Raw genomic sequence first — 13446 nt, forward strand, 5'->3', positions numbered from 1 at the left:
AATCGGTAATCGTCCTCGATCAATAATCAGCCTCGATCAACAATCAACAATCAGTTGCGACAAATCAGAATCGGTAATCGGCCTCGATCGATAATCAGTCTCGATCGATATTCTGCAATCGGTCAAGATAGATCAAAATCGATAATCGACCTCGATCGATAATCAACAATCGGCCACGACAAATCAGAATCGGTAATCGGCCTCGATCGATAATCAGCCTCGATCGATAATCAACAATCAGTTGCGACAAATCAGAATCGGTAATCGGCCTCGATCAATAATCAGCCTCGATCGATAATCAACAATCAGTTGCGACAAATCAGAATCGGTAATCAGCCTCGATCGGTATTAGGCAATCGGCCAATCAAGGCCTAAGGGAAGGTCACAGTGTGGACATCTAATCAATATTGCTCCCAACGAGTGGCCCACATAGGGCCAAACATATAGTAGGCCCATAATCTTACACAATGGTCTCATAAATCAAGTGGGTCGCATCACATGGGCCTAATGCACATCGCTATGGGCCGCATCATATGAGCCAGAAATACATCTCGATGGGCCTCATCACATGAGCAGGAATATTTCACAATGGCCTCACTAAATGGGTCGGAAACACATCTCAATGGGCCACGATGTATAGGCTGAGTATATACCACAATGGGCTACGACCCATGGGCCGCAACCCATGGGCCTCAAATACAAGTGGGCGACATTAATGGGGCCCATATATAAAGCTCAGGTGGGCTCTGCTCATGGGCTTCAAACACATAACATGTGGGCCCTACCCATGGGTCTTATACGCATCAATGGGTCACGCGTCATGGGCCCAATACATGTCACAATAGGCCTTGCATCAATGGGCCGCACTAATGGGCCTCGTACACATTGAGTGGGTTGTATCAAATGAGTAGCACTAATGGGCCTCGACCCATGAGCCCTGATATATATCATAATGGGGTGCCTACCCTGGATGGCGTGGATAAAAATACATCAAAGTGGGCTTGACAAATGGGCCACAAAATACATCAAAGTGGGCCCGACAAATGGGCTACAAAATACATCAAAGTGGACCCGACAAATGGGCCACAAAATACATCAAAGTGGGCCCGACAAATGGGCTACAAAATACATCAAAGTGGACCCGACAAATGGGCCACAAAATACATCAAAGTGGGCCCGACAAATGGGCCACAAAATACATCAAAGTGGGCCCGACAAATGGGCCACAAAATACATCAAAGTGGGCCTCATAACATGGTCATACGTACATCAAATGGGCCACACCAATGGGCCCCATGTATATCAAATGGGCCACACTCAAATATAAGTGGTGATAATGATTTCCACTACTAAAATTTCCAAGGCCCGCCATAACATTTATTTCCCATCTAATCTAATCATAAGGTCTCAAGATTTTTAAGATAGCCGTTCAATCTTCACCGTGCACTATGGTCCACTTGATAAATAAATCTGTATTATTTTCATCCTAAACCTTAAAATCATTTTTCAAAAATGGTTGGACGGTTGGATGAAACACATGCATCATGGTGGGTCCCATAGGGATGGAAGGTATAGATAAGTCACATATTCCGTGATGGAGGTCTATAATTGTTGACACAACACATACATAAATGGGTCTTAAGTAAGACCCACCAAAATGTTTACTTTCCACCCAACCTAGGGCCCAACATACTGTCTATCCAAACTGGGGCCAACATGATGTTTATTTTCCATCCAAACTGGTCATAGGGTCACATGGGCCTAGGGCCCACTGTAATATTTATTTGCATCCAACCTGTTGATAAGGTCATATAGACCTGGGGCCCACCATAATGTTTATTTCCATTCAAACCTGTTGATAAGGTCATACAGACCTGGGGCCCACTACAGTATTTTTTTTTCCCAGCCTGATGATAGGGTCACACGATCATGGGACCCACTGAAATGTTTACTTGCATCCAATCTGTTGATAAAGTCGCATGGGCCAGGGGCCAACTGCAATGTTTACTTGCCATACAACCTGTTTATAAGGTCACGTGGGCCTTTGGACCACTGTAATATTTATTTTTCACCCAACTTGTTGATTAGGTCACATGGACAAGGAGCTCACCATGATGTGGTCCACAAATCCAGTCCACCCATTATGTGTGTCCCACCTGGTTGAGGGTCCAGACCAAGTTTCAGTCGCATCCAAATCTCAGGTAGGCCCCACCAAGTGTTTTTGTATGTTTAGGCATGTCTTCACATGACTTTAAATGGCGTGGCCCACCTAAGTTCCGTATACGGCTGATTTTTGAGGTGGCCTCCTGGTCCGAGGGGGGCCATCCAATGCATGGAGTTGATAGTCGAAACACATCAGGGTGGGGCCCACAACTAGGGCTGTGCGGCCCTGCCAGATCGTCCGCCTGCCAGTCGTAGGCGCTGCCTGCGCATACTGACAGTGGCAGCGCTGCTGCTGCTACTCGGCTGTTTTTTTTTTTTTTAAATACCGTTTTCTCACGGTTTTTCACAGGTGGGGCCCTCATCAGAAAAATCCGCCCCATTCATTGGCTTCCATATCCCAAGACCATCCAAACAAGCCCGATATGTAGCATATTTTTGGCGAATAAAAACATTTACCATTATTATTTCCTATGATATGGCCCGCTTAATTGTCAGATTAGCCTCATCTTTTGGATCAACGTCTAAAATGGGCCGAGAAACGAAATGGATGGCGTGGATTTTATACATACACTAAGGTGGGGCCTGCATCAACAGCCCATCCCAAAAGTCCCTCTTTTTTTTCTTTTTTTTTCTCTGGACAATAGTACACCCACTGTCCTCATACTTCACAGTGGCAACGTCTAGCGTCCCTGGACACTGGACGGTTGCCTAAGACATGCATTTTAAGGTGGGCCCCACCTATGGACATGTTGTCCAGGTGGGTCACCCAAATAGTTGGATGATGTGGGTAATACACACATCAAAGTGAGGTCCATTTGATGAGCGGTTTGGACATTCACAACTCATTAAGTGAGCCACACAATCACATTTTCATACACAAAACAAATGAACAAGAGAGAGAGAGAGAGGGAGAGAGAGAGAGAAACACTCACTTGATCTTCTCCTTCTTCTTCTTCTTATGGGTTCATAAGCCTTCCAGGACTCCTTCCAATGGTGGAGATGGGCTTCTAAGGGTTAGATTAGGAGGGATCTAAAGGTAAGAGGGTTGAAAATGGAGCTTGCTTAGGACGTCCATGGCTAGCAATGGAAGTGAAGAAGAAGAGAGAGAAAGTGAGAGGATAGAGAGAGTGAAAGGATGGGTTGTAAGAGGTGTAATAATGAGTTTTGAAAAAACGAGAGAGCATTTATGGGGTAGGCTAGGTAAGGGGGGTAGGTTAGGTTGTAGAATAAGGTGATGTCATCCCTAGGATGACAACATCCTCATTATGATTATGGAAAAATGTGTACACTATGACCTGCAATGTGTGGTCCACTGCTATGATCGTACACGGGTCATATCTTGAGATCTAGACGTCGGATTAACGCACGAGACGCGGCATCGGAATCGTAGCAACGACATGGTCGCAATGGCATAGGTCTCGGGTCGAACCAACTCGGGTGAATAGGGTGTGACTTGCGGTCAAGCGCAAATGAAATCTACAGGTCGCAGGTCACCAGAATTCGACCGGGAGGACCGCAGAGGCATACGGAACGGTACGAGCTAGGATACGGGTCTTACATAAAAGGTCGTCAACCCGTGAAAACTTCTCACTTCATGAATGTTTGTCAAGATCGGCCTTTTCTTAATGGGTTATACCTTTTCATCATCCACACGGATGCCCATGGACGTCATAACAAATCTTATGAACAACAGGTTGTCCATTAAAAAAACTACACTTCTTCAAGTTAAGGTACAACTTGTTAATTTGTAGGACCTGTAGCACCTGCTTGAGATGTTTCTTGTGCTCCATCTCATCTTGATTATATATCAGTATGTCATCAAAATATGCTACCAAAAATCGGCCAGTGAACGGTTTTAGAACTTGATTCATCAAACACATAAAAGTACTTGGTGCATTCGATAGACCGAAGGATATGACTAGTCACTCATACAACTCTTCCTTGGGCTTGAATATCGTTTTCCACTCATCACCGGGTCGGATACGAATCTAATGGTACCCGCTCCTTAGGTTTTGTTTAGAGAACACCTTGGCCTCTTCTAGCATATCGAGCATGTCATCCAACCGTGGTATTTGGAACCGGTATTTGATGGTAATTTTGTTAATTACTCGACTGTCGACACACATGCGCCGACTTCCATCTTTTTTTGGCATTAATAATGCTGGTACGACACATGGGCTCATGCTCTCTCTCAAGAGATCCTTAAGGATCAATTCCTCCACTTGCCCTTGAAGTATCTTACACTCCTTCAGACTCATCCGATAATGAGGGCGGTTGGCCAGGCTAGCCCAATGGATGAGGTCTATGTGATGTTGGATGTCTCTCATGGAGGGACAATCCATCGGGTAAATCTTCAGGTCAGACTTCTTTGAATTTATTTAATAATAGTCTTAAACTTAGATGAATGTTTGAAGGTTCTGATTCCTCGACCTTCACCACTATGGCATATACCTCGTCGGTTTCCTTAGATTCCTCCATGAAATTTTGAATGGTCAAGAGGGAACTCTCCTCTACTTTAGAGGCTTAAGGGTGGTTCTCTGGTGGGCAAGGATTATTTTTTGACTATCCTTGACGAATATGTAAACATTGTCTCGTCTTTGATCGGTCGCATTACAGTCCGATTGCCAGGGTTGACCAAGTAATATAGACATGCTTCCATGTCAACCACATCATAAAGTATTTAATCCCTATAATTTTTGCTAATTGAAAACAAGATAGTGTATTGTTCAGTTACCTTGATCTCATTTACCTTTTTTATCCAGCTAATTGAGTACGGGGAATGATGTTTTGTCGTTGTTAACTGTAACTTATCCACCATCACTCTTGAGATGATGTTCTCGCTACTAACACTGTCTATAATCACATCACAGACCTTTCTGTTGACGATGCACCCCGTACGGAATATATTATGTTGTTGTGGATGTAATTCCTTCCATGGGGTATACAGTAATCGCCTCACAATTAGAGATTCGCCACGATCCTCGCCCATCAATTCATTGCCATCTACTATTTCCTCAGTGGCTTATTCATGTTCATCAAAGCCAGGGTCTTCTCCTGTGGCCTCACATTTAGTGCCCCCTTTGTTTATGGTCAAGTGTATTGCGGGACATTGAGGACAAGTGTTTGATAAGTAGCCCAGTTGGCCACAACAATAACAATTGTTCGACCTTGGCCGAACATAAGAATTTAGAATTCTACTCGGGCCCACTGTTGTGGGTACTACACGTTGAGGCCTAGATGAGTTGCTCCCCGTATCACGGTTTGCGGTGCAGGAGGTTGAGCACGTTCTCCTACTGGTTCTTTTCCTTGTGTCAATACTGCATCCTGGGCGGGACTCGTTATGAGGGATCGAGTTGAAGGATAAGACTGATTCAAAACTCTTGCAAGCTGCGTTTCTGCCCTACTTGCGAACTCAATCACTTCATCCACAGTCTCGACTGGGTGTATCTGAACTCAATTCTGAATTGTTAATCGTAACCCTCCTATAAATCGTACTACCTTCTATGACTCAGATTCTGACAAATTGTTTCGTGTTGTCAACTGCTGGAATTCTTCAGTGTAATCTATGACGGTTCGATTTCTTTATTGGCAATTCTAATATTGATGGAATAATATCTGCTCATAATCACTGGCGGTCGAAGAAAATGTCTCATTCGTGGGCATGATGAGATGAACACCTTGTTTTAGCAGGCACGTGAGAGTTGTAATTGCTCCCACCATGCAGAAGCACTAGATTTTAATTTAAATGCTATTGATTTTACCTTTTTATGATCTGACACGTCCATGTAATCAAAATATATCTCTCTACTTCAGCTAGCCAATCAAGGAATTATGCGTAATAAACCATTAAAACAAAGAAGTTTAGCCTTACCTTAATAGTCTCTTTTAGCATGATATAGATGAATGCCTCCATAGATTGGTCATCGGGCAAAGCCTTCATTAAGGTCCTCATCGCTAGAACTTGAATCATCTGGTGTAGCCATACGATTTACCACTGGTAGTGCTCTACGGAAATAAGGGTTGTGTCATACAAAAATCACGGGCGGTGGAGCAATCATATACAGTGGAGCATCATCTAGGGCTCGAGGCGAAAGTAACGCATTCACAAGATGGTCAAGGGTTGCCTGCAGCCCTTGTATGGTAAACTGACTCTCCCAGTGAAAAGCTTCTATTCTTCCCGTAAGATAGCGAATCCCTATATCACCATCTATAAGATTTTGGCTCATACCCTCGTTATTTGCCATCGGCCCTAGGGGAATCCTCGCTTTAATACCAATTGACGTAAGGATGAACGTGATAAGGTTGATCACCCTCTTCCTCAAGGATAACTACCCGAATCTATGGAGCTTCTCTGGACTCCTCACAGAGACTTCTCGAATATATGAGGAAAGAAAGCAAGAAGAATATAAATAAATTCGTAATTTGATAGATGAATGAAATAAACACGTTCACAACCCTTTAAATACGAATACCAAGCAATGGGAGAGAAATCAAAAGTAAACTACAATTAAAATTCCTAGAATTCGCAACTTACTATAAATAATAAACTTACTATTTATAGACAGTCCTGATGTCTACTAGTGCGCAAGGTTTTCGGCCAAAATAGTAAGTGTCCTATTTGGCTTCACCAAGCCGTTTTCCTAATTATTCTAAGCTCTTTTCACGTTGGGCACAACTCCTAAAGCCGAATGGATGAAGAGTTATAATCAAACTAAAACTTACTATTTATAGTAAAAACGGAATTAAAATAGGGAAAAGGCCGTTGATCCGGGGGTATTTCGCAAATCCGTCTTATGCAACCCGGCATAGCGGGGTTGGGTGGCTAAAGTAGCTCGTTGTACCCCAAAATCATTATTTTATGCCTGATAACTCAGTCCGAATTGCGATATATGCCCAATCTAAGGTCTAACAGTTTGGATCACTTCTGTCGTCGACTGGGCCTTTTCTGATCCATCTTGGCCATGAAACTGTCTGCGACCTGCTCTACATCACATCCCTTCGGCCTGCTCATTTTAAGACATGAGCAAAAAAAAAGAAAAAAAGAGACAGGGGCTATAGAAGTTTTAAATCAAAGTACTGATAGTTTTGTTTTCTCATTATCATGACTGTATGACCTTATGAACAAGTTCTGATTATAAATAAACATCAATGTAGCCCCTAGGGAAAAAGCAACTTTCAACTGTTGACATCTTTAAGACCATCGATTCTTAAGGTGTCCACTTGAGCTTTGGATCTGCCTCATTTTTTAGCTCATGTCCTAAAATGTGTTGTTATATAAGTCACATACATCATGGTGGGCCCATCAATTTAAATCAAAACTAGCAAGGTTTTTTCTAGAATGATTTTCGCGTTCAAATCCTGGGACATTTTCATCTCTTGCAAACTTAGAAGTGAAGTCATCATTACATATTTATGTGTATTTACCAAGATAAATTAAAAATAAACAGTCCCTTAGCGTATCTAAAACCCTGGCAAACTTGCCATCTTGAGTGAACATTTTATTCTCTCCTTCCCCGCCATCTTCACCACCCACCCAATGCATATGTAGCTGGTTTTGGTTGCAATTGCCTCTATAGGCATGGTTAAAAAAGTGAATGTAAATATGAATGGGCACTCTTGGAATTGGACTTTATATTATTTACCTTTTTTTTTTCAATAGGTCTATTTTCAAACCATCATATTAGAATATTTCGCCTTTTGAGGATTTTTTTTCTCCATCGAGATGCTTTTTGTTGGTCTGCTTTGTTGCTTTGGGTGGAAAACCTATCTTGTTTGGCTGTGGATTCAAAAAGATACTTGAAATCATCACAAGCTAGTAAGGCTCAAGTCCACATCCGTCATAATGTAGCAACGAAAGTTTCATGCAATATCCAAGCTGTTCTACAGGTGGCCTCATCAGATATGATAGAAGCTTTACATACATCTAACGGCAGTTTTTGTATGGAAAATTATTTGATACTTCTACTATGTATGATGCTTGATACATAGACACTCAGAAATGGTATATGTGGTATATATTAACTCAAAATTTACAAACTAAATTATGGAATTCACTATTGAGTAATATCTAAGCATTACATTGGTTGAAAATAATCCTAAGCTCTAATTCATGGACACTTGCTTCTTGAAATTGGACCATTGGATATTTTTTTCATTCTTGACCATACATAAGTATCTAGCAATCTAATAGTCATATGATCCAATAAAAGTAATTTCTAGTTCATGTTAGATTTAAGATGGCAGCTAAAATTTTAATGGTTTAGTTTGAATTATTTACATTCTATGGTTTCTCCATAATCTCTAAGTGCCTGTATATCATTCATCTGCTAGAGGATCCAAGTATTCTCTTATTTGGGAATAACTCAGGACAAAAGGTGAGAAAATAGAGAGACGAAAGAGCAGGGGTAAGAGCAAATATGCTTCGAGCCATGTTAGAAAGGTCTCTCTTTTTCTTAGATTTATCATTGTAACAGTGATTTGGATTATTGTTCCAACTTGGCTGCCAAAGAAAATGAAAAAAAAATTGAAAGAAAGAAAAGGAAAAAGAAACAACATCTCAAAGTCCAGGCCTAAGACAGCCCTAAGCCTGGCCCCACTATATTAATGATCCTGGTCACATTGAAAATGTGTGCTATTGTGGTACACTTGAGCAATTTGACAAATATAGCTGAGATTATGAAACTTTGGAAAGTGTTTATATAGAGGCATGCTCACCTACACACCTATGCACGTGTGCACCTTTTCACATGTGTCATGGGTGTCGAATCCGAACGGTCCATAAGATTCAGAATCCCATAAAACCTTAGGGTGTGAATTTTCAACCTGATCTAAGATTCTGGTGGACCATAGCAAAGAGAAATTCAAATCAAGGAAAGAAACTGTTTGCATTCTTCATGGCCCACCGAAGTTTTGGTTCAAAGTAAAAATTGGTACCAAGGGTTTCAAGAGGTTCTTCGTCATGTGGATCGGTCGGATTTTCGAGACTCATCAGACATGATGAGTTCTCAAAAAAGTTTGTATGTAGTCCTTGTTCGCAGGTGAGCGTTCCGCGTTTATATATATATATATATATATATATATATATATATATTTGGGATTTTGTTGCAATTTATCTTGATTGCAGATGGTATTAAAAAAATGAAATTACTTTAGTATATATTTAGAATTTTAACAATAATTATCAGTTAATAGTAGATTATTTATTTATTTATTTATTTTTAATTTTTAGTAAGGTTCCACTCCACAAAACCTAAAAATTAAAATCTCTCCCAACAAATTCACAAGAAAGATATTTGTCACTATGCACCTACGGAATGGAAGAGAGCTATGCAACTTTCCTGTGACACCCACATGCAAGGAGTCCCTGTAGCGGAAGCTCTGTGGAGCCATTGTGATATCCCTGTGATTGTTCATTAGCTTCATTAGCTAATATTAGAGCATGATCAAAACAATTAGATCACAAGCTCAAGCGAGCTATGCCACAAGAAATATTAGGATTGAACACCTACCATTGAAACCTTCACAGCGGGGATATATCTTTGGATTAGGCTGATATTTGTTTTCCTTCATTTTAGTGTAAATGACCTTGAGAAGGGTTTGGATGGCGTATTAACGTCATGGTAGCCTTACAAAGGTTTCAATGGTAGGCATTCAATCTCCGTTATTGTTGGACTCCCTTTTCAAGTTGATTGGGACACATATGTATTGACTTAATAGCATTTTAGTGCCACGTATGTATAAGGGTATTTTGATTTTTGGGCTAAGCAACTAAAATAAGAGAAAATAGTCTTTCACTTGGAGTGAATTAGAGCAACATTGGAGATTTTATTTCTTGAAGAAAAGAGGAGGAAGAAGAAGAAGAGAAGATGAGATTTTGCAAGAGAAAAAGATCAAGTCTTTTATCACTAAAATCTCTGATTCCAAGTTGGTGAAACTCCATATACGACATTGGTTTTTATGATTGTTTTCTTTAAGGATTGTGTTGGAAATTTTCTATGATCCCCAGTGAAAGTTTATTTATTTAATGTTGCTTGTAATCCACTTTTGAATGATGTAGTTGGATTATACAATAGAGGCCTATTAATGATTATATTTTTATTATTTTGATTATAATGAATTTGTATCAATCTAGGTTCTGTAATTTTTTCCTTTACATCGAAATGTTTTTCTTATAAAATTTTTTGGTGTCTCTTACATTTTATATATTTGATAATTTACTTATTGTATTAGTAGTAATTTTAATTCATTAAATATTTTATGTTATTAATCTCATTAAATGATTTGTCCATGGTAATGCCCATTGTGATGTTCCTTTTCCACTCAACCCATTGACAAGGTCAACCAAACTTGGACGAAGGAAAATATTAAGATCAGATTGATGAAAAACTTTCATGGCCTATAAAAAAAGTTTTTAATAGTCATTCATTTCACTATGTTTCTAGTGGTGTGGTCCACCTGATATTTGGATCTGCTTAAGTTTTGAGATGATGTCCTAAAATGATATGGGAAAACAGAGGGCGGCGTGGATATACAAAATATTCATCAATGCGGGCCCCACAGGTTAAGGGTAACACCCAGTGAGGTGTAATCCGGCTAACACCTAATCCACTCCCTCTGGTCACTTCCACAGTGTACCTACCTGACTATGAAGTCACCATACATTTTTGTGCCTCTAGATTCTGTACCACCCACGTGGCACATGTCTCAGCCAAGCATCCTGTGGGCTTGCCATTGATTGTAACTGAACTTTCGTCATGATGGGAAACTTCAACCATCCAATAAATAGGCCTGTGCATCCAATCAAAGGCCTAGATTCCTCCAGACCTTGTGATTGTTGGACAATGCACATTCACCATTGCAGATACAAAATGGACGGTTTGGATCCCCACTCATGTGTGCCACCTTGTTGAGAATGACATGGAGATTTGCGTGCTGCATGCCTTGACGCCGGAGGCATGGAATCCGCTCTCCGGTACAAATGAATGCACATTGCTACCGTACTGATATTTATTTACCTTGATCTGAGCGGTCCAAATTGTTGGCCACTTTGTGGATGACGTGTAACCCAAAATCTAGCACTAAAGCGATGATCCTGACCATTGGATTACTAGCCATCAAATGGAGGGACACAATAAAGACGGTTTGTGCTGAGGCACGTGTTTGCCGTATTTACGAAGTTATCCTTGCACTTTTGTAGTAATTGTGTTTTTTTTTTCTCTATCATGACAGGGCATCAGTTTCCACCACCCCGCACGTTTCCAGCCACGAACGGGCAGATCTGTGGGGTCCACCGTGACGTATCTGTTTATCCACACCGTCCATATCTCTTATCATATCATTTTAAGATATGAAACAAAAAATTAGGCAGATCCAACGCTCAAGTTTACCACGCCAAATAGTAAGCTTGGATGCATTAAATGCAAGAGTAACCTTTGTTGTGGTCCATTTGAGCGTTTTAACTTCCTATTTTTGGGCTCTACCTTAAAATGATCTGAGAAAATGGATTGGACGGCGTGGATAAACAAATACACCACGGTGGGCCCCAACAGATCTGCCCGTTAGAGGCTAGAGACGGGCGGGGTAGGACGCAATCCGCATCCAGTTTCCAGAAGTTTGCTAGAATACATCCACATGTATTGCAACAGGATACGTTGGTCGGGACTTTAACCGTTGGATCAGAGTACTTTTTATGATGGTTCTTATCGTGGCTAGAGTATTACCAAAAGCATTTTCGGATTGGAGTGTTTCAGCACTTTGGATTATTCAAATGTTAAAGAGGCCGTCCAAATTAAATGAAAAAGTGTCAAATGATCAAAGGTCAAAACATCCTAATATAAGATATTTTAGTTTTTGACCTTGTTTCTTTCTGAGGTCCATCGTATCAACGGTTCGGATCGATGAAATATGATCTCAGATCAAAAGCAAAGGTCCCAACGTATGCTATACCAATGCGTCAGGATGTATTCTAGCAAAGACAAACTAGGGTTATTCATATATTAAATATATTAAATTCCAAACGCTCCATCTTTAAGCGCCATATAGAAGCGCATCACACGTACCAACTTAGAAAATGTAACAGCTATCGGGTCCGTTCATTAGATGAAATTTTCAATGCAAGAAGGATATCCTAAAATTAAGTCTATATCACTCATCAAATGAATTGCATACAAACTTTAAATTATAACCGTTTGTTATCATTTCCATAGCCATCAACTTCTCCTTGCATGAGAATCTCAACTCATGAATAGACTTACTAGATCCTAGTACTAAGAGGCGCCTACTATGAGGCACCATATGAACGTCGTGGATCCATTACACGTGTGCCATGTTGGTACGTGGGTGGCGCTTGTGTTTGACGCTCGTGCGCAGTTAATGCACGTGATTCTTCGATCCGAACCGAGAATCGTGCAGCTGTGCAAACAAACATCCGTCAACAATTCTTGCTGAGAATAAGTGCGAAGATAGATTCTCTACACCGGTTAGAATCCATAGTTAGTTCTGCACAATTTAAAAATGGTGCTGACTCATCTTCCACACACATGGGACTGAGGTACAGTTATCCAGACCATCCAAATTGTAGGTCTCCTTGTGGATGGGATACATGTACGATATCACATTGATCAAGAAATTCTATCACTTAATAAATGTCTATAAGATGGATGGTTAAAAATAACATACTTAAATGGTTCAGATTCGCAGGAAAAAAATCAGATGGTTAAGATCATCTTTTCAGTGAAAAATTTCGGTTGTGCTCTATCTATGTTTGTGTCAGATATCTAGACAGAATGGATTGTGTGCAACTACGCCACGTGTACCGTTGGAGAGTTTCCACTCTTTTCTAAAATGTAGAAAATAACACAAGCACTCTAATTCCCTCCACGCATGTTCAACGAATAATCTCTCTCGCACGTGCTCATCGTCTGGGGCCACCCCAGGCACTCGCGCGACTGCATTTTTCGTGACTTGCATCTTACACATGTCGACTTGGCACAAGTGTTCTAGATCCGAGACCTTCGATGTGAGCCGGAAAATCTGACGGACCACACGAGTACAAAAGAATCAAAGGTCCAGATAAAACGTGCATGCGGCCCACCTGATAAGGGGACTGACCTGATATTTGGCCACGCGTCTACGCTGGGGCGCGCCTGACGTGCTGAATCTCGAACAGTTGGCGCTTTCGCACGTGCAAGCTGCACACGTTTATGGAAGAGTTTGTGGGGGGCCTTTACAGGTACAATTTATTTAAACGGTGGCAATTCATCCAATGTACAAGTGGCAAACACA

The sequence above is a fragment of the Magnolia sinica genome, chromosome 1 (genome assembly GCF_029962835.1).
Source record: "Magnolia sinica isolate HGM2019 chromosome 1, MsV1, whole genome shotgun sequence".
In the NCBI taxonomy this organism is placed as follows: domain Eukaryota; kingdom Viridiplantae; phylum Streptophyta; class Magnoliopsida; order Magnoliales; family Magnoliaceae; genus Magnolia; species Magnolia sinica.